The following is a 27,624-nucleotide window of genomic DNA, read 5'->3' on the forward strand; positions in this document are numbered from 1 at the left end:
AGCCAAGGGGCTCCTGCCACTTTAAGAGGATGCAGCAGGCTAAGCTGGCTGTATGGAGATGCAGCTGCAGGAGTGGAGGCTGGCCCTTAAAGAAGAAAAGAGAAGTGTGGAGCTGAAGGAAAGCAGGTGACAGAAAGGGGAGCTTGGCTTCAGGGCCTGAGCCAGAGAAAACAGTTTAGCCCTGTATGCTTCAGGGGAGATATGCTCCTGGGTGAGATGGCTGCAGCAGGCAGAATGGCAGGCACCTGAGCTGCTCCCTGGAGCTGCCAGGAGAGAGCTAAGGGGAGTTGATTGCCTGTAGTGAAGAAACAACCCAGTTGGGTATGTTTTCAGTTGTGAAGCAGTGGCTTGTATTAATGTTGTGATTTAAGCTTTATACTGGAGAACCAGATGTGGCTGATAGGGGTGAACAGGAGGTCAGAGGAGTGCTGCAGGGGCACCCAGCCTAGAGCCTTGCCCTGAGTTGGGGATGCTAGGGGGGACTTGAGCTGATCAAAAAGCATCCCTGCTGTAGGTCAGAGATGCTGGGGGGTCAGGGTGCTGAGCTGAAGCAAGAGTAGCCTTGCCCTGGGTCAGGGAGGCTAAGGGGGCTGGTACAAGATGCAAGATTGCACTCAGACTGCATTAGAACCCACAGTCCCACAATGAATTTTAGGGCTGTCTGAAAGATTTGGGATCACCTAGCTGTGTGGGCACAGTTTGGGCCTGCTGAACAGGTGCAAGCTAGTCCCCAAGGCTTCTAATTCAATTGCCTTTCCCTCAAACATGCACCCTTTCAGGCTAATGCCACGGCTTTTCTTCATTCCCCACACATTGATATTGGCTTATCTTGCTGCAGTAGATCAGGCTTATTTGAAATCTGAGGATTACATTAAGGATGGGTGGGTCTGAATCAAATCCTTGCATCTGAATGTTCTTGAAGCCAGAGAAATGTGAATATGAATCCCCGCTCACGTCCTCCTATGTTTCTCCTCAAGCTGAGTCCTCCTCCGCCCATACACCTTTTCTCCATACACAAATGCATAACACAACTGGCCTTGATCTATTCCCATGTGGGCAACTATGTCCTGAGGCACATAGAGCCAACTGTGTGACTGGGTGGGATGAAAAGCCATCTTGTTGCATCTGCTGTTTTCTCTCTGAGAAAGAATTGTCTCTTCAAAGGACGATGCACATTTCACGGTCATGCATGGGTTCTGTGTGTCTTATCAGTCACAGCGGCACACACATTGGCAGCCAGTGTGTTCAGAAACCCCTTAGGAAATCTTGGTGGGGACAGTCAGTTGCAGGAAGTTCCTCTTTCCCACGGGAATGGATGTACTTGTATAAATCAAACAATGCAAGCAGTATCACCACAAAACAGCTAAGCAGTCTCCTTCAACCTAGGAAACAGCTAGAGCATTGTCATCCTGACAGTCCCAGAGGTGCTGGCAACATCTACCCAGGGATACCTACAGTAACACAAGAAAGACCTAGCAAAACCCAGTTAGGAGAAGAGCTGTTCAGCCAACAATCTTGTGTAGATACCATATCAAATGCAATGGCTGAGTGAGGACTTTGGTCCTGGTTAACTCCAACAATATAGAAAGTGTCAGATGGTTTTGGCATAGACCTCTCTCTTCTTCTTTCCAGAAGCAGTTAAATGTAACAGTGGCCACTAAATTCAGTGGGTGCTGACTTCCAACCTCTGCCATATGACACAGTATAAGAGCCCTTTGCAATCCTGAGCTGGTGTCATGGGGCTAAAGTTCAGTAATGCTGTTAACACTCTTCTCTATTAGCTTCCTGTGTGTTCCACTTTTATGACCTGGCCCATGGAGAAAATCACATTTGAGCAAGCTGGCACCTTCTTAGTTTTTCACTTTGGAAGGAAAGCTGGAAGAAAACTGGCAAGGGGCTGCAGCACTTCCAGGTTCTCCTGGAAGCAACTGGCACTGTAAAAAAAGGATGAAATTCCTTATATTGCTCTATGTGGCAAGCCCTGGATCACTGGAGAGCCGCAGTACATTCTATTTCCCATAAAATCTGCAAATTACAACTGTCTGGCAGGGCTCAGACAGACAGTTATGTCACTTCCTGTTACCTTGTCCAGCCTCCCTGTTCATTTATTCACCAGGTACACACCTTTTGTGTGTTGGAGTGAGAGCTCTGAGGTATGGACTCTCTGTGTGTTACTTGTTTGGATATGGTCTGATAAACTAAAACCTGACTGGTGTTCTTAGGCACGATTCAAACAATGAAGAAATTAATTAATAACAGTATTTGGGCCTGTCAGCATCTGGCTACTAGAGCCTGGGCCTGCTTCACTCTGCAGTAGACTTATAAAACGCTGACACAAGCTAGGGCTACAGCTTAGTAGCTTTTTACTTGTTCAGAACATGATTTGGCCCTGTCCGAAAAGCCCAAAACAAGTCACTTTATGAAACGGATGGTTCCCAAGGAGAGCAACTGTTTTTAAAACCATCTTTCTCATAGTAGACGCAGCCAGTGAAGATGAAAGCTGCAGATACCATGGATTTCCTGTTTTTCTCTAGGGCTAGGGATATTAAGTTACACAAAAACTGGTTTAAGTGATCAGAAGCTGGTTTCAACCTGTAACAGAACAGAAGTTCAGTGCACATAAACCAGTTTCATAGATATTTTGGGTTGGAAAGGACCTCAGTAGATCATCGAGTCCAACCCCCTGTCCTGGGAAAGAGTGCTGGGGTCAGATGACCCCACCCAGGTGTTGGTCCAGTCTTCTCTTAAAGACCCTCAAGGAAGGGGAGAGCACTACCTCCCTTGGAAGCCCGTTCCAGATTCTGGTAACCCGCACTGTGAAGAAGTTTTTCTTGATGTCTAGTCTAAATCTGTGCTCTCTCAATTTGTGGCTGTTGTTTCTAGTTACTGCGAGGGGCTAGCTGGCAGTGACCTAGCCCAGGGGTTTTCAAAGGGCAAAAGATGATTGGAGGACTTGAGATTCCCTTTCCTCACCAATCTGGTAATGATTTGGCCCAGTGGTTTTGAAGGGGTAAAACATGATTGGAGGACTTGGGATTCCCTTTCCTCAGCAATCAGGCCCCAGAGACTCATTCTCCATGTCTCCTGATTGGCCCCTTGGGTCACCTGGAGGGGGATAAAAGGGGCAGTGCGGCTGACTCAAGGGAGACTAGTGAGGGACCACCAGGAAGGAGCTTCAAAGAGCTGGGCCAGCGGGGCAGGAGCAGTTGCCCCAGAAGAGCCTGAAGGAGCAGGACCTGCAGGCAGCAGTTGGACCCTCAGCAGTGCGGCATGTGGCCGGCAGGAGAGGCCCCCGCTGGGCTCCAGGATCCCCTGGGAGAGGCTGCAGCCAGCAGGAGAGGCTCCCCCGCTCCAGCAAGCAGCTGAGCAGCGACCTGCAAGGTTCCTAGGGCTGCTTCCAGCTCCTCCAATCAGAGGCCAGGCAGCTCGATGTGAGGCTGGGGCTCCAGGAAGGTCAAGACCCCTAGCAGCTTAGCATACTATTAGTATTGGTAGCTATGTGGCAGTGTTTCTGCCTACCATGTAGGAGATCTGAGTTCAAGTTCTAGCTGGGGTGAGTGAGCTAGCAAGAAGCAATTCTTCTTGAAGTGGAAAAGGGCCACTGTGTTTCCCCCCTTTCTTCCTCTCCAGGTACCTAAGCCCTATATTTCCCTTGTCATTTGACATTTTGTATTTTGTGCCTTTTTTTTATATCTCACCAACCAGTATTGTTTGCTCTGCTGTTTGTGTTTTATATTTTGTTAACCCTGCCTTTTGTTAATGATTGTAAGTGTCTAACCTTTGTTGAATCCTGTCCCCTTGGGGCATTGTAGTGTCCACTGTACCCCCTGATTTATGCCTGTTATGTTCCCACTATTGTTCTCTCATTAAAAGGTATATGGGTAAGGGGGAGGAGAGTCCCTACACTTCCCACAGTGCTTGTGTACCTGCTATGATCCCTTCAGTTGGAGAGGGGGTACCTCTTGGAGTACCGCCTGGGTTACATTACTCCAAGGGGCACCCTGGTAAACAGATTATTTCCTATCCCTTGCTGCTTTCCCCAGTGAATTTATAGACAGCCACTGGATCCTCTCACAGCCTTCTCTTATGGTCCCTCATAGGACCTTACTTGTAGGCCCTTAACCATATGAGTAGTCCTCCTCTGGACCCTCTCAGGGTTATCCACATCCCTCTTGAAGTGCAGCACCCAAAATTGGATGCAATATACCAGCTGCGGCCTCACCAATGCTGCATAGAGGGGAAGTATCACCTCCTTAGACCTACTTGTGATACACCTGTTAATGCATGATAGAGTGTGGTTAGCTCTATTGATCACTTTCTCACCTTGACAACTCATGTTCATAGTTTCATAGATGGTAGGGTCAGAAGGGACCTGAGCAGATCAAGTCCAACCCCCTGCCATGGTAGGAAAGACTACTGGGGTGAAATGACCCCGGCAAAGTGTTCATCCAGCCTCCTTTTAAAAACCCCCAGGGTAGGAGCCAGCACCACTTCTCTTGGAAGTTAGTTCCAAATCCTAGCCACCCTGACAGTGCAGTAGTCCCCCTGATATCTAGCCTAACTTTATCCTCTGCCAGCTTGTGACCGTTATTTCTTGTCACTCCTGGGAGTGCTCGAGGGAACAGAGACTCCCCCGATGCCTGCTGGTCCCCTCTGACCAGTTTGTAAATGGCCACTAGATCCCCCCTCAGCCTTCTTTTGTGGAGGCTGAACAGGTTCAGGTCCCGTAACCTCACCTCATAGGGCCTGCCCTGCTGCTTCCTGATCACGCGAATGGCCCTCCTCTGGACCCTCTCCATGCTGTCCACATCTCTCCTGAAGTGCAGTGTCCAGAACTGGACACAGTACTCCAACTGCGGCCTGACCAGTGTCACATACAGGGGGAGGATCACCTCCTTGGACCTGCTCGAGATGCGTCTGTGGATGCATGACAAGGTATGGATGGCCTTCCTGACTGCATCCCCACACTGTCGGGCCATGTTTGCTTTGGCATCAATAATGATTCCAAGATCCTTTTCTGCCTCTTCACTGATGAGAAGGGAGTTCCGCAGCCTATAGGTATGGTGCTGGTTCTTCCTCCCAAGGTGCAGCACCTTGCACTTGTCATTGTTGAAACCCATCCTGTTCTCATCCACCCACCCCTGTAACCTGTCTAGTTCCGATTGTAGTCTATTCCTCCCTTCTGGTGTGCCCACTTCCCCCCACATCTTAGTATCATCTGTGAATTTGAACAAGGTGCTTTTCACCCCCTTGTCCAAGTCGCTGATGAAGATGTTGAACAGTGTAGGCCCAAGGACTGAGCCCTGGGGGACCCCACTGCCCACATCCCTCCAGGTCAAAAATGACCTGTCCACCACCACCCTCTGGTGCGGACCTCCAGCCAGTTAGTGACCCATTTGACTGTGTAGGTGTCGACGCCACAGTCCCCTAGTTTTTTAATGAGAATGGGGTGAGAGACAGTGTCAAAGGCCTTCCTAAAGTCCAGAAAGACTACGTCCACTGTGACACCTGCATCTAAGGATTTTGTGACCTGGACATAGAAGGCCACCAGGTTGGTCTGACAGGACCTGCCTCTAATGAGTGTTGGTTGCCCCTAAGCATAATCTCCCCTGCTGGCTCCTCGCGGACATGCGCCAGGATAACTCTCTCAAAAAGCTTACCTAGGACCCAGGTAAGACTAACTGACTTATAGTTTCCTGGGTCCTCCTTCCTCCGTTTTTTGAAAATGGGAACCACATTGCCCCTATTCCAGTCCTCTGGCACCACACCAGAGCACCATGAGTGCTCGTAAAGCCATGCCAGGTGTCCCGCTGTGACCTCTGCTAATTCCCTCAGCACTCGGGTGGAGATCGTCCGGACCAGCTGATTTAAATATGTCTAGTCCCTCCAGAAGTTCCCTGACTAGATCCTCATTGATCCTTGGCCTACGTGCGCCTCCCCTGGGACCTATGGGGACCCCAGTGTGTGTGTGGGGGGGGTGATCCAGTCCCTGCTCAGAAAAATTGAGGCAAAGAAATCATTAAATAGCTTAGCTTTGCTGTCTGGTGCGATGCACAGATTACCTAGTGTGTCCTGCAGAGGCCCCACATTACCCGGTACCTTCTTTTTACCCCCTATGAATTTAATAAAGAACTTCTTGTTGTCCTTGATCTGGGTAGCTAGTCCCAGTTCCATCTCTGCCTTGGCCTTCCTGACTGCCCCCCTACAGCCCCAAGCAACCGAGGTATAGTCCTCCTGGTGATGGCCCCACCCTTTCATTGGGTGTACCCCTCCTTTTCAGCTAGGAGATGTTCCTGTATGCTTTTGGTGAGCCATGGGTGCTTTTGCGTCCTTTTGCCCCCTTTGATCCTCTTTGATCATCTTTAAGTCAACTACAACTCCGAGATCCCTTTCCTCTGCTGTTCTGCTTAGAAGGTCATCTCCCAATCTGTAAGAATGTTGGTGATTCCTTCTCCCTAGGTGCAGTACTTTGCACTTATCTTTGTTAAACTGCATCCTATTTTGTTCTGCCCACTTCAAATGGCTGAAATTGGTTTAAGATGAACCTGACTGAATGTAGTATCAGACTTAACTGATTTGGGTTCCCTTGCAGAAGATAGATGCGGTGAACACCTTCCTCATCCCCTGTGTAGCGTTCGTCCTGAGAGGCTTGGTGGTCCCCAAGACCCCCTTCAAGAAGACAGATGCCAAGATCCAACGGCTGCTGAAGAAGTGGCTGTACCTGCCATGAACGGCCAGCAACGAGATCCTGCACATCCCCTACCGGGAGGGAGGTGCCAACATCCCACACATGGGAGACCTCTGTGACACTGCGGTAGTCACCCACGCCTTCCTCCTCCTGATCTGCCCAGACCCAATGGTAAGTATCATCACTGCCAGAGCCCTCAAGGAGACCACACGCCAGAGGATCACAAGACAGGCGACGGGATGTGACTTGGCCACCTTCCTCAGTGGCTCACTGGAGGGCAAGTTCAGCAGAGACGGTGGGGATTTTGCCTCGCTGTGGAGCTGAGCCCACAATGCCATGCACTGCCTTGGAAAGCACATCAGCTGTGCCTGCACCTGGACCGAGGCGTGCCAGGAGCTGGGAGTTTCCCTGCAACCAGCCCTGCACACTGACCACGTCACTGTGACGCCCCGCATGAGGACCCTCCTGGAGAGGTTCCTGAAGGACACCATCTGAAACAAGTATGCCGGCAACCTGAGGGCCAAAGCTGACCTTTGACGTCACCTCAAAGTGGGACTTTGGTCTTTGGTGTCACCTCAAAGTGAGACTCCAGCAACCACTTCATGCCCAGTGGGAGCTTCACGCGCTTTGCAGACTGGCACTTCCCCCCCTGTGCCCGCCTCAATTGCCTGCCTCTGAACAGGGCAGTCTGGGACAAGAGGTGCCGATGGTGCAGCTATGCAATAGAGACCTTCCCCCATGGGCTGTGCAGCTGCAAGCCACATGCCAGAGCCTGGCAGCTCCACCACTATGCTGTCCAGGACTGCCTGGTGAAGGTCATCCCAGCCGCAGTGGGGGAGATCTCCGTGAACCGCACCGTCCCGGGCTGCGAGAGTCAGATGCGACCTGACATCATCATCACGAATGAAGAGGCCAAGAACGTTGTGATAATGGACATAACAATCCCCTTCGAGACCTGGTGCCAAGTCTCCACTGATGACCAAGCTCACAAGCAGAAGTATGCTCCACTAGCCAGCATCCTGAGGGGCCATGGCTACAACATGATGGCTGATGCGCTCATCATGGGAACGCTCGGAGCCTGGGACCCCAGCAACGAGAGCATCCTGCATGCCTGCCGTGTGTCTTGCTGCTACGCTAAGCTGATACGCTGCCTCATAGTGTCCAACACCATCTGCTGGTCCCGTGGCATCTATGTGGAACACATCATGGGCCACCGCCAGTACTCCAACCCCACCAGGCGAACCACTGCCAGACCAGACCGAGGGAACTGCCTGAACCCCCACTCTACACCAAATGGACTTCACTTCCAGATGATTCTTCAGCAACAGACGACACCGCTCCACCTGAAGAGGACCCCCGTGATGAGACTCTATATAGACTGAGAAACTGTCTTCAAACTACTTCCTCCACCATTGTACAGGTTTGTGTGCATCTATCCTCTTTGTCTCTTAGCATCACGAACCCCCTTCCTCCCCTTCCCTCACACCCCTACCCCCACCCCAGGCTTAGTTGGCTAACATTATATTTTCTGTAATCTAGTTGCATTCCCCTCCTCACCCCCATCCCTCTAATGTTAGTCCCTCACTCAGGCAATTTGTGTTTCCCTACTGGCTTTGTCATCTTTTTGGAGTCACAATCCTAAACATCTATTAATAAAAGTCAGACTTAGCTGATTTGGGTCAAACTGGTTTATGAAACTTCTGTCCCAGACCCCTTCTTGGTTCAAGTTAAATCACAGCCCCCAGCATCCCAGAATGCTTTGCAGCCCAGGGCTGGGCTGTGCTGTCTGCTCCAGAAAGGAGGTTTGGCCCCACCCCTCTGCTCCCTGGCCGGAGGAGGCATAATTCCCCATAGCTCTCGCAGGCGATGGGGGAGGAGGAAGAGGCTGGGGAACTGGGGCTGGAGGGACTGGTCCCCTGCCACCTGTGAGCATGGGGATCTCCACTCCAACACCTGAGACTACCTGCTGAATCCCCAAAAAGAACTTTCTGAATACCTGGCTGTAAGGAGACACTCTGCCCTCAGGATCACATAGAAATTATTCAAGACTTTCTCTTGTCTTCTTGGTTTACACTTTAAGTTAGACTATGTTGTGTGTGCTATCACTGTGTTTTTATCCTAGCTTTGACAAAGATTTTTGGTTGTTGTTTGTTGTGTGCTTGGGGTTGCAAGTTCATGTGTTCAATACACACTCAGTTCAGAGACAGGACTATTCTTGTTCAAGCTTTTATGCTTTTTTCCCATGCACCCCCTTCTCAGCCTGGCAGCTTCGAACAGGAACTCAGTGGAGGGGAGGGAGGACAGAAGCCTGGCAGGCACTGCCCCTCTCCACCTTCCACCCAAGCAGACCTGGGAAGGGGTCCCCTGTGGGCCAGGGAGGGGATTTAAACTCCCACCCTCCAGTGTGCTTGTACAGGGCTGGAGCTTGACCACACCCCCTCTGCTGGAGCAAGGAAGGGGAACAAGTGAATGTTCTCCTGCTTCTCAGTGTAATCTCTGTGGTTTAAACTAAACTGCAAAGACTGAATCAATTCATCCTTAGGATTTTTGACTGTCTGTACTTAGCCTAGCTGTCAGTTATTGGAGGAAGGTTGGAGAGTACAATATGGCTGAATGTGATCTTATTACATTCTGATCAAGTCCCTAAAAGCTATTAATGTATCAAAGTTTGTAATGTCTTCATCCTAACTTTAAGATTAAGTTCTGAAAAGTATTAAAGACTTGCCCACCATTTGCATCAACAATTTATCAGGGGCTGGGCAGAATGGAATAGGAGCTGATTTAGACACTTAGCAGGTAGATACAATCTGGCTCACAATGCACATGACAATCTTTTGCATGTCTGCAGCCCAGGTTTCCATTGTGTAGGGTTACCATAAATCCAGGTTTTTCCAGACATGTCCTCTTTTTAGATCCTCTGATCTCTGGCCGGGTGGGTTTTTTTAAATATGATCAAATGTCTGGGGTTTTGGTCAGCTCAGCTTCAAAGATTTTCCTGGCACTTCTCAGCTTGCCCTAGCAAGGAGCTGCTTGTGGGTGGTGGAAGGGTGCACACAGACATGGCCAGGATGTAGCCAGGCAGGGCATGGGAGCAGCCCAGCAGCGGGATACACTTAAGTCTGTGGAGGGTGTGGGTTGTGTGCATCTGTATGTATGTCTGTGTGTGTCCACATGTCTGTGTGGTGGGAGGGAGGTGGATCAGGGGCTGCAGCAAGGCTGGGAAGGAGCATGCCCTGACACATGCCCCTTCCAGTGGGAGAAGGGAGAGAGGGAGAGGGGTAGGAAGCCCTTTGGAGCAGCAGGGAGCTGCATGGCTTGTCCTGTGGCACCAGGGCTGATGCCTATGCTTGGAGGGGCAAGGCTGGGAGGAGAAGGGAGTTGTGGGTTGGAGTAAGGGGCAGCAGCAGGGCTGAGGGGGCTGTGGCTTGGGAGTGAGGGGCACCAGGTGGAGCAGGGAACTAGCAGTACAAAGGAGTTGCAGATCAGGAGTGAGGGGCACCAGCAGGGACGGGAGGGCTATGAATTGGGAGTGAGGGGCACCAGCATGGGCCAGGGGGGCAGGGTCCTGCAGTTTGGGAATAAGGGGCACTGGCAGGGCTGGGGTCTGTGGGTCAGGACTGAGGGGCAACAGAATCAGCAGGAGCAGGGCATCAGCATATCACTTCCCCCCCCCCGTTGTATACTCCTCTCTCCCCCCACGTGACAGCTGTCCTCTTTTTTGGAACTGGAAATATGGTAAACCTACAGTCTAAACATTGTTGGTAAAGTGTTTTGAGATCCTTGGATGAAAAAAGTTGTGAATGTCATTTTTCACATAGAATACAAGCTTCCCCATTTGGAGTGTGTTACAACTGTTGTCTCAATAATTAAATGCTCCAATCCTAATGCTTCTCATTTCAAATCCAGCTGAGTTCAGGCACTAATATCATGCAAATTATAACATCATCTTTATCAGCTAGCTCTTGATAAACCAAATAAATGTATCCTGCTCAGTAGACCTCTCATGATATCACTAACACACCTTGCACTAAGAGAAACTGCATAGCACTCTCAGCACAGAGCCCAAGGATGTCTAGAAAATTTTCCTCTTACCCTAACAGGTGGGTCTTCTAGGTCAGTGTTGAGAACCACTGCAGGTTTGTAGAGATAAAGTGGAACCACTCCTGCCCATACTGTGATGAGCCCCGTATATAAAAAAATAACTTTATTCTTTGGATCTGTCAAGCATTCTTTATTGCTTATGAACCAGTGTTGTTGCCCCTTATCAACATGATGCTTGACAGATAAAAGAATAGACATGGCCCTCTGGTAAACATGTGCCAGGAGGAATACATGAGGGGAAAGAGAGGACTGTTTTTGAAAGGGACTTTCCAAAGTGAAGAAAATAGTATTTTAGTTTAAAATTCATTGGCCCAATCCTGCAGTCATTTCAGGGAGTGAAAAGCCACTGCAGTTTTTGCACCTAAATGATTAAGTCATTCAGAAAGGCATAACCTTATACAGTCTACAGCTTACTTCAGCAGATGCTATAAATGGATAAATAGTCCATTCATAGAATTAGTCTGTAAGGTGCCACACTGACCTGCCTTCTGTCTCTTTCTAGGTCTGGATTACAACAGTTGCAGAACTACTGCTTCTCCCCAAGTCCCTGTGTGCATAAGATACAGAGCGGTATTGAGCAAACAGTGGAGTAATTAATGTAGTTGGATTTGGAAGGACAAAGAAAAATGACATCCTCCTATGACCAATGGTCATTGATCTGACTCTAGTAATAAAAAATGTCTCTTTTAAACCGTATATTAGGAAAAGTATTTTTTATAGTAATAGTAAAAGTACATATAAAAGTGTATATTTTCTCCTGACTATTCACTCTACCTCAGCACTGATTACCTGATACATTAGACTCAAATTTCTACCAGAACATCTTTTTAAAAAATAATTTGACATATTCACCTTTGAGGGTAACATGGTTAAAACAAACAAACGAACAAAATTAACACCCCCTGCCCTTCTCTTTGTCTGATATGTTACAGTACATTGCCAGAGGGGCTCCAGTCCAGGCAGAAATCTCTGGCCACAATAGTAATATGTGTATGTATGCATAATTCTAATATTATAAAAGCCTAAGTCTGTCTGTAACACTTTATTTGGACTCTGATTGGCTGTCTCGGCAGCCAATCAGAATACCTTAAACAGACTGGGACAGACAGCAGAGCACTACCATGACACTGGGGACTGAGGAACCAGAGGGGAGAGGGGAGACCTTGCCCCCCTCGTGTGCTCCTTGCAGGTAGAGGGGGACGATGGGGACTGGCGTGCTGCCATAATGGACGTAATGGAATGGGGGGGCAAAGCCAGCAGCACTGGCCTTGCCCCCTCCCCCGTCTGCTCCTTGGAGCCAGGGGCCTGTACCCGCCCCCCTCAACAACAGCCAGTGGGGAGGGAAGGCATCAGGGAACAAGAGAGGGAGGGGAGCAGCAAGGGGAGGGGGGGTTACTAGTGGCTGCACCCCCCTGCCACTACAAGTGCCACCGCGGTCACGGGCCCCGGCCCCAGCTCCTGCCTGAAGCGGTGGTTGTGGGGGGAGGGGAGGAATGGCTTTGGCCCTGGCCCAAAGTGGTGGGGTGAGGCAGGGAGCGGCCCTGGCCCCGGCCCAAAGTGGTGGGGGAGGGAATACCCTGGCCCCAGCCCAAAGCAGGGGGAGCAGGAAGGCGGGGGAACGGCCCAGCCCCCTCCACTGTCATTCTTGACAAGCAATTGGCTAGTATAAATATAAGTGTATAACCACCAGCTTTCTGGGGAAATTACATCTTAAATGCATTGGTTAACATAGATTTTTATCCTGTCTATACATAGTTTATAATATATGTTCCAAAGTAGTAGCATAACTAGAGTGGGGTTATGTGGCAGCCCCCCGGGGACTGATTGGCAGGGGGGGACAGGAAAAGAATGGTGGCTGTTGTAGCCACAGAATTATGCCAGCAGCATGACAGCAAATGGAAGTTGCTACTGCCCCTATATGTGGCAGCTCTGACAGGACCAGGCACCCAGCCATGTCATTTTGCCTGTGTTCCACATAAATGTATCTTGGGGGGGGGGAGTGCAAAATGAGTAGCATGGGGCTCTCTGCAGGCTGAATCTGGAGCATGAAGCTGTGACATGAACAGCCAGAAATGTGATGATAGGATGAGTGGTAGCAGCATTAGTTACTGTGGCTCCTGTAACAGCCTCCTCTTTCAACCACCAAATTTCCAGCCTTTAGGCAACCCCATGGTTCTACATTTGGCCCATGGGGCTGGAAATTTTGCTACTGGGGAGCAGCAGTCTCTCACCCTGCTGCCAGATTTTAGTCCTGTGGGCCAGATAGTACTGCTCCACAGGCTGAACTTTGAGACCCCTGTGCTATCCATTTTTCCATCTAATTGATCTCCTGGGAGTTGTTTGTACCTTGTAGCAGTAAGTTCCACAGGTCAATATTTTATTGTGTATTTCTTTTTATAATTTTTTAATTCATTGCCTTTTAACTCTATTACATTTCTTTCTTTCAAAATGGCCGCCGACAGGCGTGTCTGCTCAAGCTCTGAGAGCTTCTCCATTTTATGGGCCTTTTTCCTTCTCTGGTTTTGTTTCCTCTCCCTCAGACAGTCTGACCCCTTTCCCATGATAGCCCCCCACTTTTCATTACTTTTCCCTGCCTTTTTTCCCCTTTCCCAGCCTTTTCTCCTACAGTCACCCTTTCCCCCTTCGTCAGTTTTTTTCCCTTCCTCCCTTCCCTACCCTGTCCCCCCCCCATTGCTTATCATTCTCTGTCCCCTGGGATTAATTTGTTTGTTTCCAGTATCTTTGTTCCCTGCCTGCAGAGGGCTCCCCATGCCGCTGGTTCCTTGCAGGGTTAACCCTTTTTCACTGGAATGGCTGAAGGCAGCTCCCAGCCGTTCACTGCTGGGGCTTCAGCCCCTCTGGACCAGACCTTTGGTCTCTGGCTTCATGCCCCTCCCTCCATTGGAGTGGAGGAGTGTGCTGCTGCTGTGAGGGTTCTCATAGGTGCAAGCATGTCCTGCATGCTGCCTGGGTGAGCTCAGTCCCCATCATCTTGCTGAGCTTCCCTGCTTCAGTGAACGAGGTTGTGGTAATGGGGGTGTCAGTCAGGAGTGTTTTTTGCCTCACAACACATCTAGACACACTGACCATTCATGTGGTAGCCTTGAATGTGCCTCCATTTCTCTCAAACAATGACCTCACTAACCACCTATGCCCTTATGGCATGGTTACAGAGCCAGTCCATAGACTGCTGCTTGGCAGCAAGGTGCCTGAGCAGGATGTCCTGTCCTTTAAAGGCAGCTGTTCATGCTGCTTAACAGGGAGGGTCAGGGTTTGCCTCAGTCCATGTCCTTCATGATTGATGGGCAGCGATATGAGGTCTACCTCACCACTGGGGACACCTCATGTCTTCGCTGTGGTAGCAGGTCCCACCTGATTACCTAGTGCCTGAAGATGTAGCCGGCCACAGCGGACCCTCCTGTGGTTATGCCCGATGGTGGCTCATCCACCTCTGGTGCAGCAGCTCTGTCAAGTGGTGGGGAAGAACCTTCCTCCCAGTCACCTCCCGTTTCATTGGAGTCTGTGCTGGTGGGCCTGGCCCCACTTTTCCCTCCTCCCTCAGGGGAAGATTTGGCCCCCTCCTCCTGGGAAGGGCAAATCCCAGAAAAAAAAAGGGATCTTCTAAAAGACCTTGTTACCCCCTCCAGACCTTCCCACCACTTCATGTGGAGATGAGGTTAGTGAGCAGGGCCCCCCCTCTCTGCCTGCCTCCTCGTCATCCCTCCCAAACCCTGTGGTTCTTGCGGGTGACATCAATCTCTTCCCCTTTGTCCTGGTGATAGGTCACCTGGTCATAAAAGGAAATAAGATTGGTCAAGCAAGACCTACCTGCAACAAACCTGTGCTGGCTATCCCTCAGGGTGTTGCCATCAGCTAGTCCATTAAGAATGGCCTCTTTGATAATCTTTTCTAAGACCTTCCCTGGGCTGGAGGTCAGGCTGATGGGCGTGTAGTTTGCTGGATCCAGTTTCCTCCCTTTCTTGAAGATAGGCACCACACTGGCCTTCTTCCAACTTCACCAGAGTGCCAGGAGATCTTGAAGATCCATGCCAGGGGCTGAGGTATGATGCAGGCCAGCTCCTTGAGTACTCTAGGGTGTAAATTGTCAGGGCCAGCTGACTTGAAGGTGTCCAGCCTCTCAAGGTGTTCCTTCACAAGGTCAGCATTTATGGAGGACAAGGAACCACCCTCACTCAGGCATCCCTGTCCCATAATGGGCAGGGCCATCCCATGGGATTTGTGAAAGACCGACGCACAGTACCCATTTAGTAAGTTGGCTTTTTCCTGGGCGTCAGTCATCAGTTCTCCCTTCTGGGAGGGACATTGGACATTAGCAGGGGTCCAATGTTGCCCTTGCTTTTCCTCTGGCTCCCCACATATCTAAAAAGGGACTTTTTATTGTCCTTGATACTTGTAGCCAGTTGGAGTTCCATCGCAGCCTTGGCTTTCCTGGTTCGCCCCTGCAGGTCCGGACCAGTGCAGTATATTCCTCCTTGGAGGTGGATCCAGTCCTCCATCCTTTATAGGACTGCTAGTTTCTTGTTGAGCCAAGGGGGCTGCTGTGCCCTCTTGCTGCCTGTCCTCTGAGATGGAATAGCCTTAGCTTGTACATCTAGGATTGCTCCCTTGAGGAGCAACCACTCTTCCTGGACTCCCCTCCCCTTGGGGTCGTGGTCCCATAGGGCAGTGGTCTCCAAAGTGGGGTGTGTGCACCCCAGGGGGTGCACAAGATGATCCATTGGGGTGCAGGAAGAAAATATTAGAACTTCTATTTATATTTATTTTTTATCTAAAAAAATAAGAAAGAAATTAAGCTTTACTAATATTTAGTATACGGATTAGTATACGGATTGACACTGGCGCCTTCGGTTCGTATGTCAGACGGTCACGTGTCATGTACAACATGCGAGGTATCCTGACGGAAGAGTGGGAGTTCCACAATGCAGAGGGGTTGACAGTGGCGCCCTCACTCATTCATTTGGTTTCAGCGTATTGCGACATATACTGGGGGTGCATGCTCAAAAATTTTTTACTGATAGGGATGCGCAATCAAAAAAGTTTGGAGACCACTGCCTTAGGGCCTCACCAACAAGTCTCCTGAGCTTGTCAAAGTCAGCCCTTCTGAAGTTGAGGACCTCTGTACTGCTGACTGACTTGACAGCTTTTCAGCAGATGGTAAAGGTGATCAGCTCGTGGTTGCTGTCACCCAGCTTCCCTTCCAGTGTTAGGTCACTGATTAGGTCGTCCCCAGTTGCCAGTACCAGGTCAAGCAGCGCTTTACCTCTTGTTGGCCTGTAGACTTCTTGAGTCAGATACAGCTTATACACGCACATGAGGAAGGTTTGCGACCATCCAGATTTGGCCGAGTGCTCTTCCCACGAGATGTCTGGGAAGTTGAAGTGTCCCATGACAACCATGCACCGGAAGCATATGGCCTCAGCCAATTCCTTGGTGAACTGGTCAATCTCTTGATTCTGGGAGGGAGGTCTGTAGTAGACTCCCACCATTGTATCCCCTGTGCCGTGTTCCCCACAGATTTTAACTCAGAGTGTCTCTAGTCATCCACCCTGGGTGCCAATGTCTGCTTGTAGGGACATGTAGCTGTCCTTGACATAGAGAGCTACACCTCCAACCCTTTTGTCCACTTGATCCCTCCTGTACAGGGTATAGCCATCAATACCAATGGTCCAATCATGGGTGAAGTCCCACTAGGTCTCTGTTATCCCTATGACATTGTAATTGTTTGTGTTGAACAGGAGGACAGGTTTCTCCTGTTTATTCCCCAAGCTCCTGGCATTGGTATACAGGCATGCAAGTGTCCCCTTGGGGGCCCTTGCCTTGCCTGCAGCTTGCTCTAGGGCTGGGACAGGGGTAGGCTCCCTTAAGAGCCTTGGCCTGCTGGCTTTGCAAAGGTTGCTCAGCAGGCCAGCAGTGGCAGTAGTCCCCCAGTCCCCCGGCAGGCTTAGTTTAAGGCCCAGTGGAGCAGGTCAGCCAGTCTGGCTGAGAGGAGCCTCCTCCCCAGCAGAGAGGTGGAAGCCATCCCTTCCCAGCAGCTCACTGCCTCTCTCACCAAAGAGCGGGCTGTTGTCATGGAAGTCAAAGCCTTCCCAATGACACCAGCGCCATAGTCTTTGGTTCACTACCTGGATCCTCCTCTCCCTCCTCAGCCTGTAGCCCGAAACTGGAAGGATCGAGGAAAACAAACCTGTGCCCCCAACACATTAAGCCCCACTCCCAAATCTCTGTAGCGCTTCATGACACAGCTGGGAGCGCTCCGAGCCGTGTCATTGGTGCTTACATGAATAAGGAGCATAGGGTAGTGGTCTGTGGGCTGAAGGAGTTTAGGGATCTTCTCCACAATGTCTCGGATACGGGCTCCCGGGAAGCAGCAGACTTCCCGGACCAAGGAGTCAGGGTTGCAGATTGCCCCATCCGTTCCCTTCAGGATTGAGTCTCCCATGACAAACACTTTGCATTTTGTCTTAGGGAGAGCAGGGGCGGTAGCTACAGTTGAGCATGTGTTGCCTGTGGGAGCTGGCAACTTAGCAGGCTCTGCTGGGGCTGCAAGTTCGTACCTGTTGCAAAGCTCCACCGGGTCAGGGACCTTGGTGAGGCAGGCCTTGGGGCCCTTGACCACCTTGATCCAACCCATTGGCTGGACAGAATGGAAGGTCCCCAAGTCCTTCCTTGTCCTTCATGATGATGACCTTCTCCTGGGTGGGGACTTTAATTGCACAGTTTCATAGATTTCATAGATTTCATAGACATCAGGGCTGGAAGGGACCTCGGGAGATCGAGTCCAGCCCCCTGCCCAAAGGGCAGGAAGTCAGCTGGGGTCATAGGATCCCAGCAAGATAAGCATCCAATTTACTCTTGAAGGTGTTCAATGTAGGTGCTTGAACCACCTCCGCTGGCAGACTGTTCCAGACCTTGGGGGCTCGGACAGTAAAGAAATTCTTCCTTATGTCCAGCCTGAAACGGTCTTGCAGGAGTTTGTGACCGTTCGACCTAGTCATCCCTTGGGGCGCTCTGGTGAACAAACATTCCCCCAGATCCTGGTGGTCACCCTTGATAATTTTATAGGTGGCCATCAGATCACCCCTGAGCCTGCGCTTTTCCAGGCTAAAGAGTCCCATGGCTCTCAGCCTATCATCGTAAGATCTGTTTTCCTGACCTCTGATCATGTGCGTGGCTCTCCTCTGGACTCTCTCAAGCTTCTCCACATCCTTTTTGAATTGTGGAGCCCAAAACTGGACACAGTACTCCAGCTGCGGCCTCATCAAGGCCGAGTACAAGGGGAGAATGACGTCCCGGGATTTGCTCGAGAAGCATCTATGGATGCAAGCCAGCGTTTTGGTCGCTTTATTAGCCGCAGCATCGCATTGGAGGCTCATGTTCATCTTGTGATCAGTGATGACCCCCAAGTCTCTTTCTTCTGTAGTGCTATCCAACGTAGCACTGCCGAGCCTCTAAGGATGCTGCAGGTTTTTCCTCCCAAGGTGGAGAACCTTGCATTTTTCGGTGTTAAACACCATGAGGTTCTCGTCTCCCCATTTGCTGAGCTTGTCCAGGTCAGCCTGGATCACCCGCCTATCTTCTGGCATGGATGCTTTGCCCCAAAGTTTGCTGTCATCGGCGAACTTGGCCAGTCCACTCCTGACTCCAATGTCCACATCGTTAATGAAGATGTTGAACAGGATGGGTCCCAGGACAGAGCCTTGAGGGACCCCACTGGTCACAGGGCACCACGATGAGTGACTGCCATCAATTACAACCCTCTGGGTCCGACCACGGAGCCAGTTTCCCAGCCAGTGGATCGTGGTGGAGCCAAGGCCACAACTGGCCAGTTTGGCCAAGAGGTGATCATGGGATACCAGATCAAAAGCTTTTTTGAAGTCAAGATATATGACGTCAATCTCTTCTCCCTGGTCCAGGTGATAGGTCACCTGGTCATAGAAGGAAATGAGATTGGTCAAACAAGACCTACCTGCAACAAACGCGTGCTGGCTATCCCTTAGGATGTTAGCCTGGGCCAGTCCATCAAGGATTGCCTCCTTAATAAACTTTTCTAAGATCTTCCCCAGGATAGAAGTCAGGCTAATGGGCCTGTAGTTAGCCGGATCTACTCTCCTCCCTTTCTTGAAGATCGGCACCACATTGGCCTTCTTCCAGTCTTCGGGCACTACACCAGAGCGCCAGGAGTTTTCAAAGATCTGTGCCAGGGGCTAGGCTATGACACTCGCCAGCTCCTTGAGTACCCTGGGGTGCAGATTGTCAGGGCCGGCTGACTTGAAGGTATCCAGCTTCTCAAGGTGTTCCTTCACGAGGTCAGCACGAGGGTAGGGGATCCCCATCACCCGGATCTCCCTGTCCCATAGCCGGCATGGGCATCCCATGGGACCGATGAAAGACTGACGCAAATTACCTATTTAATAGGTTGGCTTTTTCCAGGGCGTCAGTTGTCAGTTGCCCCATCTGGTTTAGCAGGGGTCCAATGTTGCCCTTGCTTTTCCTCTGGCTCCCCACATATCTGAAAAAGGACTTTTTGTTGTCCTTGATGCTTGAAGCTAGTTGAAATTCAGTTGCAGCCTTGGCTTTCCTGGTTTGCTCCCTGCAGGACCGGACCAGCGCAGAATAATCCTCCTTGGAGGTGAATCCCGTCCTCCATCCTTTGTAGGCTTTCCTTTTTAGCCGCAGGAGGTCCGCTAGGTCCCTGGAGAGCCAGGAGGGCTGCTGTGCCTTCTTGCTGCCTTTCCTCCGTGTTGGAATACATTTGGCTTGTGCATTGAGGATCGCTTCCTTGAGAAGCAACCACTCTTCTTGAACTCCCATCTCCCTGGGGTCATGGTCCCTGAGGGCCTGACCGACAAGCCTCCTGAGCTTGTCAAAATTGGCTTTTCTGAAGTCAAGGACTTCTGTGTTGCTGACTGACTTGCCAGCTTTACGGCGGATGGTGAAGGTGATCAGCTCGTGGTCGCTGTCACCCAGCTTCCCATCGATCACTAGGTCGCCGATTAGGTTGTCCCCCGTAGCCAGTACCAGGTCGAGCAGCGCTTTGCCTCTCGTTGGCCCATAGACTTCTTGAGTCAGGTAGAGGTCATCCACGCACGAGAGAAAGCTTTGCGACCGCTCGGAGTTTGCTGAGTGATCTTCCCACAAGATGTCCGGGTAATTGAAGTCACCCATGACAACCAAGGTCCTGGAGCAAGCGGCCTCAGTCAGTTTCCAGGTGAACTCCTGGTCAAGCTCAGGACTTTGAGTGGGAGGTCTGTAGTCGACTCCCACCGTTGTGTCCCCTGTGCCGTATTCCCCACGAATTTTTACCCAGAGGGTCTCTAGCTGTCCATGCTGGTCGCCAGCATCAGCTTGCAGGGACATGTAGCTTTCCTTCACATAGAGAGCTACACCCCCGCCCCTTTTGTCAACACGATCCCTCCTGTATAGGGTATAGCCTTCTATACCCGCGGTCCAGTCATGGGTGGAGTCCCACCAGGTCTCCGTTATCCCAATGACGTCATAATTCTTTGCACTGAGCAGGAGGATAAGCTCCTCCTGCTTGTTGCCCAGGCTCCTGGCATTAGTGTACAGGCAGGCAAGTGTGCCCTTGGGGGCTCTTGCCTTGCCCACAGATTGTGCCAGGGCTGGGGCAGGGGTGGGCTCCCTTAAGTGCCTTGGTCTGCTGGCTTTGCAAGGGTTGCTCAGTGGGCCAGCAGTGGCAGTAGTCCCCCCATCTCCCAGCGGGCTTAGTTTAAAGCCCGGTGGAGCAGGTCAGCCAGCCTGGCTGAGAAGAGCCTCCTCCCCAGGGGGGAGAGGTGGAGGCCATCTCTTCCCAGCAGCTCACTGCCTCTCTCGCCAAAGAGCGGGCTGTGGTCATGGAAGCCAAAGCCTTCCCAATGACACCAGCTCCGCAGTCTTTGGTTCACTGCATGGATCCTCCTCTCCCTCCTCAGCCCATAGCCTGAGACTGGGAGGATCGACAAAAACACCACCTGAGCTCCCAGACCCCTAAGCCCCGCTCCCAAATCCCTGTAGCACCTCATGAGCTGGCTAGGGGTGCTCCGAGCCATGTCATTGGTGCCCACGTGAATAAGGAGCATGGCGTAGTGGTCTGTGGGCCGGAGGAGCTGTGGGATCCTCTCCGCAATGTCTCGGATGCAGGCCCCCAGGAAGCAGCAGACTTCCCATTCTAATGGCATGACCGGAATGGCCCAGAACCCCATCCATCCTCAGCCCAGTGGACATGCAACAGCTGTAAGCAGTGAGGAGGGAGACCCGAGCTACTGTGAGTGGCGTACCTGTCGCTACAGGATTACAAAGGAGGTGGTGATGGCCATCCTCAGGGCTAATATAATGGTAAACAGGAGAACCCTTTTTGGGGAACTGGACACAGGGTCCAGTGTGTCATTAATCAAGGCCAACCTTGTTTCACCTGCAATTACAGTCCCGGGGAAGCCCTTACCATTCAAGGGGTGGGGGCCCAGCCATTTGAGGTACCGGTAACCCATCTCCCCATCAAGTTGAGAGGCTGCGGGATGTGCATAGAACTAAGAGTGCTGGAAGGGGCTCCTGTTCCCATCCTGGTGGGATGTGATGTTTTGGAGCTAGAATACCTGCAAAGGGAGGAGGACCACCTCCTAGAGCCCTACCATGTTAATGTGCTGACTCATCAACAGAGCAGAAAGGCTAAGGTGGGAAGAGAAGAAATTTCCCAGGGCCTGGTCAGCCAATTGGTTACTGGGGCAGAGGGGGAGAAGGGAGAGACTCAGACTCCCTCTGAATGTGACCAGTCACCAGCCATTGAGGAAACTAGCGACCTTAAAGTTGGGTTAAGTGACAGCCCCAGGGAGGAGTCTGGTCAGTCAGTGGCAGAGGAAACTGAGACTCTTGGGGAAAAGTTAGAGGACACCCTGAGGGTGAAGGTGCACTCCTTAAAGGAGCACCAGAGCTCCCTGCTGATTGCTTAGCCAGGCAAGAGGAGTTCAAGCAGGAGGTTCTAGGGCAGGCTTGTCCAACATATGGCCCACGGGCCACCATGCAGCCCTCCAAGCTGTTTTCTGAGACCCGAGATGCTGTGACAGGAAACAAAAGTAAACACTGTACTTTCGTTTCAGGGGGGTGATGTGATACTGCTTCCTGTGAGGTCTTTGAATATGGCTCACTGGCCTACTGGGTGATAAAAAGTTCATGATCCAGTTGCACATTCACAAAGTTTGGACACCTCTGTTCTAGAGAACCCCAGCTTGAAGGAACTCTGGCAGATGGCTCAGGAGCAAAAGAGCGCTCACCCCAGATAAGACAGAACAGGTGGTCTGGGATAAGGGACTCCTCTATCGGTTGTGGGTACCAAAGAACCATGCCGAGACCTGGGAACCCTGTCACCAGTTCATAGTACCTCATAAGTTCAGACAACAATTGCTTTCCATGGCTCATGATTTACCTTGTGCTGGTTACCTGACCAGCGGCTGCAGGTGAACTTTTATGGGCCCAGAATTGCCCAGAATGTGACAGACTACTGCAGATCTTGCAAAATGTGCCAGTGGACAGGCAAAAGTGGGGACAAGAGAAAGGCTCCCCTACAGCCCCTCCCTATCATTGATCAACCCTTCCAAAGAGTGGGTATAGACATTGTGGGTGCACTGAGGCATAAGACTTGTAGAGGAAAGAAATACATTCTGACTCTAGTGGATTTCGGAACTTGGTACCCGGAGACAATTGCCTTGACCTCCACCGAGGCACCTGCAGTTCCTGAAGCCCTGATGAAGATCTTCTTTCTGCTGGGTTTTCCCTCTGAGATCCTGGCTGACAGGGGTGGGAGCTTCCTGGTGGAGGTGATGAAGTGCCCATGGGAGTGCTGTGGGGTGAAACACCTCAAGACCACAGCTTACTACCCTCAGACAAATGGGCTGGTAAGAAGGTTCAGTGGGACCTTGAAAGGTATGCTAAAGGCCTATGTGGACTATAACCCCAGTGACTGGGATGAGAAACTTCTGCATTTTTTCTTTGCCCCAGGAGTCCACTGGGTTCTTGCCATCTGAGTTGATGTTTGGAAGGCAAGTCAGGGGTCCTCTTAATTTGGTAAGAGAAGAGTGGGAAGGGAAAATCTCTTCCACTAAGACCTCCATGGTAGAATACGTACTCAGCTTTCGTCAGAAGCTAACTGATATGATGAAGGTGGCATGAGAGTCCTTGGCCCAGGTCCAGAAGAAGCAAAGTTCCTGGTATGATGAGAAGGATCACTTATGTACCTTTGAACGAGGTGATAAGGTCATGGTTTTCCTGCCATTAAAGACAGACAAGCTGCAAGTAGCTTGGTAATGTCCCCATGTCATCCTGGACAGGCTGGATGATGTAACATACATAGTGACCAGGAGGGGGGAAAAAAGGCTAAAATAGTACATATGAACATGCTTAAACCATACTTTAATAGAAGTGATGCAGTATTCTGGATTTCCTCAGAAGGATCACCTGACGATCCAGAGGAGCTGGTCATGTATGGTGACTGGGATGGAGAGGCAGTAATGAAGGAACTCCATCTGCCAGATCGTTTTCCCTCCCAGGACAAGGACAAGCTGCTTGCAGCACTCAAGAACTTTGAGACAGTGTTCTCCAACAAACCAGGTAAAATGAACCTGGCAGTACACTCTATAGACATGGGCAGCTGTTGCCCTATCCAATCCAGACCGTACCCAGTTAATGTGAAGGTGATGCAAGAAATAAAGTGAGAGATCACAGAGATGAGAGAGTTAGGAGTAATCCAGCCTTCAGTGAGTCCCTGGGCCAGCCAGGTGCTACTCATCTGGAAGCAGGATAGGTCCCTCCGGTTCTGTGTGGACTACCGGAAGCTGAATGCTATTACCACCTCTGCTGCTTACCCTATGCCCGTGATGAGCTCTTTACTTGATCACCTGGGCCCATCCAAGGTCATCTCTACTCTCAATCTGTCCAAGGATTCTGGCAAATGGCATTGGATCTGTATGCCATAGCCAAGTCTGCCTTTACCACACCCATGAGACTGTATGAGTTTACTGTTTTACTGTTCTGTATGGGCAACTTCCCCTCATCTTTTCAAAGACTGATTAATAACCTGTTACAAGGATGTGAGCAGTTTGCCATGGCTTACATCTAGGGTGGGGAATTATTTCAGGCGGAGGCCTGCTTACCCAGTTTTGGCAAGCTGTCAAGGGCCTCATGGGTAGCCCCACCCCTTGACAGGTGTCCTGTCCCCTGGTCATCATCTTGGGACCAAATCTCCCAATGTCTTGGGACCAATGTCCCAGGACCAGCACCGGTGGGGCCCAGAGCAGGGCGCAGGCTGGCAGGGGTCTGTGGAACTGGGCTGGGCTGCACCAGCAGGGAGAGAGGGGAGCTGGTTCGGCTCCATACAGCCCCTGATGGCTAGAACCTTATACCCCTGCTGCCCTGCTCTGGGCCCTGCTGGCACTGGCTGTGGGACACTGGTGCAGGCCCTGTGCTCCTGCTGGCTCCTGTAACCGCTCACTCCCAGTGCCCCCCGAGCTCTGCGGTACATGCAGGGGACAGCACACAGCTCTGAACCCCTGCTCACTGGAAGGGAAGGAGCTGGTACAGATCACGGGGAAAAGCAGCCCTTCACCCACCCTATGGCTGGTGCTTCCTGCTGCAGTTGCTTGCAGCCCACACGGGGCTGTCCTCAGCAGGCACAGACAGCCCCATGCAGGCTGTGAGCAGTTGCAGCGCAGGGCACTGGCCACGGGGCGGGTGAGGGGCCACTTTTTCCTGTACTCAGCACCAGCTTGTAACCCACCCCTGCTGCCAGCCTGGGCCCTGCGCCAGCTCTGGGATTGCCTGTTGGGGCTGCGCATGGCGGCAGCAGCTGCACTGCAGCCTACCATGGCATGAGCTCCAGGCAGGCAGCAGCAGCAAACGCTGCCCAAGCTCAGCAAGCAGGGGGTCTACAGCTGCTGCCGCCATGCACAGCCCCGATGGATGAGCCCAGAGCTGGTGCAGGGCTGCGTTACAAGCTGGTGTGGAGCACAGAGAAAAGTGCCCCCACCTGGTGTCCGGCACCCTGCACTGCAGCTACTCGCAGCCTGCATGGGGCTGCCTGTGCCTGCTCAGGACAGCCTCGTGCGGGCTGCGAGCAGCTGCAGTAGGGAATGCCGTCCAAGGGACGGGCCACACTCTGCACCAGCTCCTCCCCTGCCGTTCCGCACACCCCACCCCTACCTGAGCTTCCTGCGCCTGGGCAGCCACATGGTCCCAGGCCAGAAGCCCCTCCATGGGGCTTCCAAGCGGGGGGGCGGGGCTGGGGGGATCCTGCTGTTGCAGGAGCCCACCAGGGCTTCCCCTGGGCCCTACTGCCCCTGGTTCCTGTCATTTTTGACAGGAACCAAGGACAGATAAATTCACTCGGATAGAATGGCCTTGCAGGCCATATTTTGCCCACCCCTGAGCTACAGTGAGATGATAGATTGAGGATTACTCTGATTACCAGCTTAAACACTAGTACAAAAATGCACCAACACACAGCTGCCAGCCTGGGCATGAAATGTAGATATTAACCTGTCTAATCCAAGCGACTGATAACCATTGGAATTTCCCACATTTCCTTGTTTCTCCTCATGTATACAACAGGCTTCTTTACTCACCATTTGACTACTATTAGTTTCATAGTAGCTAGGGTCAGGAGGGACCTGAACAGATCATCTAGCCTGACCCCCTGCTACAGGCAGGAATGAATGCTGGGTTCACAAGACCCCAGACAGGTAATCATCCAACCTCCTCTTGAATTTGCCCAAGGTAGGGGCAAGGACCACTTCCCTGGGAAGTTGGTTGCAGATTCTGGCCACCCTAACTGTAAAATATTGTCTTCTGATCTCTAACTTAAACCTATTCTCCATCAGCTTATTACCATTGTTCCTTGTCACCCCAGGTGATGCTGGGGAGACAAGGGCTCTACCTATTTGCTGTTGATCTCCCCTGATGAGTTTGTAGGCAGCCACCAGGTCCCCCCTCAGCCTCCTCTTGCTGAGGCTGAACAGGTTCAGGTCCCTCAGCCTCTCCTTGCGGGGCCTGTCCTGCTGCCCTCACCAAGCAGGTGACCCTCCTCTGATCCCTCTCCAGGCTGGCCACATACCTTTTGAAGTGTGGTACCCAGTACTGGATGCAGTACTCCAGCTGCAGCCTGACCAAAGTTGTATAGAGGGGGAGTATCACCTCTCTGGACCGGTTTCAGATGCATCTTTGGATGCATGACAAGGTATGGCTGGCCTTGCTGGCTGCGGTCTGGCATTGGCGGCTCATGTTCATCCTGGAGTCAATAATGACTCTACGATCCCTTTTTGCCTGTGTGATTTCAAAAGGGGAACTCCCCAGCCTGTATGTATGCTGTGGATTCCTTCTCCCAAGGTGTAGCACACTGCATTTGCCTACGTTGAACCCCATCCTTTTCTCATCTGCTCACTTTTGTAGTCTGTCTGAATCTAGTTGCAGCCTCTCTCTCCCTTCAAGTGTGTCCACCTTGCCCCACATCTTAGTGTCATCAGCAAACTTGGACAATGTGCTTTCCAACCCCTCATCCAAGTCACTACTACTTTCCCTGCACTTCCAAAGCTATGACTTTGAGTCAACAGTGATTAAGAATGTAAGGCAAGCAGGCAGTTTGGGCCAACAGGAACCATTTCCTTAAGCTAATTACAGGTTACACCTTAAATTCTGGTGGGAAAGTGTCATATCACTGTTCAGCTCCATTCCACAGGGAAGGCCACTCGAGACCCTGCTGACCCCCTGGTTTCTCCCTTTGGTAGGACCAAGCCATTGGATTGATCGTGGTGTTCTTACTCTTCCTGATTCCATTAGGTTAGATTCTAGCACACATTAAGGACTACAGAACCCACCAGAATGAGTGAAGGACAGGGAGGAGGAATCTTTTCCCAGCTCAGAACCAAAGGATGGAAATGAAGACTATTGAACAGATCCTTTCACAGGATGCTGCTCCTTAAGTGTTTTATAATTAAAGCATTATGAAAAAAACCCACACCATGTCCTGGACTGTTTTGTTTTCTGTAGAACTGGGGATTAGTTAGGGAAAGGACTGACTCATATAAAGCCCAGAAGAAAAGGCCCCAGTCCTGACTGGGAGCCACTGGGTACTACTACAGGGAGGACAGCAGCAGTATCCTCTTATTGAAGACACTGACTAGGGTGATTTTCATGTTCTTTAAGCAGGATGTTTCAGTCATCCCCACTATTTTACACATCTTGCAACTTTGTTAAGTACATTTGGAGCCTTCTAGAATTGTTTGAAAAGAGGTCATAAAATTAAGACCAATAGGATGTAATTTATATTAGGCAGAACCTCACTAATTTGCTCCAGTGAAATGCCTCCTTGTAGGAGGTGGGAAATCCTGCTCAGAATATACAAAATTTCACAATCTCTGTACTAAAAGAGTTTTCATAAGGTCCCCTGCAGTTAAGGACTGCCCAGGAGGAAGGGGCAGCAGCCATGAGGAAAACTCAGAGAGAGAAAAGAGCTGGACCATCTGAAACTTGCTCTCTCTCAAAACTCATGATCAAGGAACTGCCTGCTTCCAGAGGGAATCTCCACCTGCCTCTGGATGATACTTGTGAGTAGGTTACCTGAGATCTAACTAGATATATAGCTTGCAGCAACTCAGATGCATGATCAAAGGCTACCCCGGCCACGCTGTTTGCTTTATGGGATTTCTCTGATACTACTCAACTCTGTACCCTATTCCAACCCTACTCCTTGTAACCAATTAAGTTATCCTTTGTACCTAGTGTGGGAGACGGGGGAGTGGGCCTAGATTATGCCTTGGGGTCCCCTTGGTTCAGCT

The 27,624-nt window shown here is 51.0% G+C and overlaps 1 long non-coding RNA gene across 1 annotated transcript; it reads left to right on the plus strand.

The window, feature by feature from the left end:
* Positions 1-11,900: 11,900 nt before the first annotated feature.
* On the plus strand, positions 11,901-26,740 carry LOC149857342 (uncharacterized). Its single transcript, XR_016444313.1, has 3 exons — positions 11,901-11,978; positions 23,246-23,407; positions 26,627-26,740. It is a non-coding gene; the product is annotated as an uncharacterized LOC149857342 (long non-coding RNA).
* The last annotated feature ends 884 nt before the right edge of the window (positions 26,741-27,624 follow it).

Source organism: Crocodylus siamensis, chromosome 9 (genome assembly GCF_052110815.1).
Source record: "Crocodylus siamensis isolate JL-2025a chromosome 9, ASM5211081v1, whole genome shotgun sequence".
Classification (NCBI taxonomy): domain Eukaryota; kingdom Metazoa; phylum Chordata; order Crocodylia; family Crocodylidae; genus Crocodylus; species Crocodylus siamensis.